Source organism: Primulina huaijiensis, chromosome 10, assembly GCF_012295235.1.
Source record: "Primulina huaijiensis isolate GDHJ02 chromosome 10, ASM1229523v2, whole genome shotgun sequence".
NCBI lineage: Eukaryota > Viridiplantae > Streptophyta > Magnoliopsida > Lamiales > Gesneriaceae > Primulina > Primulina huaijiensis.
Window position 1 is genome coordinate 14441327 of NC_133315.1, and position 895 is coordinate 14442221.

Here is an 895-nt window from a genome sequence, read left to right on the forward strand (position 1 = left end):
AATGTGTCATGGCGTGTCCCTATCCAAGTCTATGTCTCCCAAGACTGATGCAGAGATAGCGGCGATGACACGCATTCCGTATGCTTCGGCTATTGGTAGTATCATGTATGGGATGATATCTACACGTCCTGACGTGGCATTTGCACTAAGTGTAGTGAGTAGATATCAATCCAACCCTGGTCTTCCACACTGGAAAGCTGTGAAAGACATCCTCAAGTATTTGAGAAGGACCAATAAGTTGTTCTTGGTCTATGGGGGTGGAGAACTGAAATTGGAAGGCTATACCGACTCTAGCTTCCAAAGCGATATCGATGACTCGAAGTCAACCTCTGGATTCATATTCATGCTCAATGGTGCTGCTGTCTCTTGGAAGAGTTCCAAGCAAGACAGTACTGCGGATTCCACCACTGAGGCAGAATATATTGCTGCATCAGCTGCAGCAAAGGAGGCTGTTTGGATAAGGAATTTCGTCCAAGAGTTGGGCATCATTCCTAATGGAGTAACTCCTGTCCCGGTGTTTTGTGACAACACGGGAGCCATTGCTCAAGCAAAGGAGCCGAGGTCTCATCAGAAGTCCAAACACGTATTGAGAAAGTACCACATCCTCAGAGAGATCGTGGAAAGAGGAGATGTCACGATTGACAAAGTCGGCTCCACAGATAATGTTGTTGATCCGCTAACTAATCCTTTGCCTGGACCATTATTCGAGAAGCATCGCGAATCGATGGGTTTGAAGCATATGGGTAGTTGGCTCTAGTGCAAGTGGGAGATTGTTAGAGTAGGTGCCCGTCGAGCCAAGTGTTGGCCGAGGGTTCATGTTTAAACTCTATGTATGAACAGTCTTTATTTTAATAATATTTGAAATTATTATTTTGGCACTTCTTTATCTGTATAC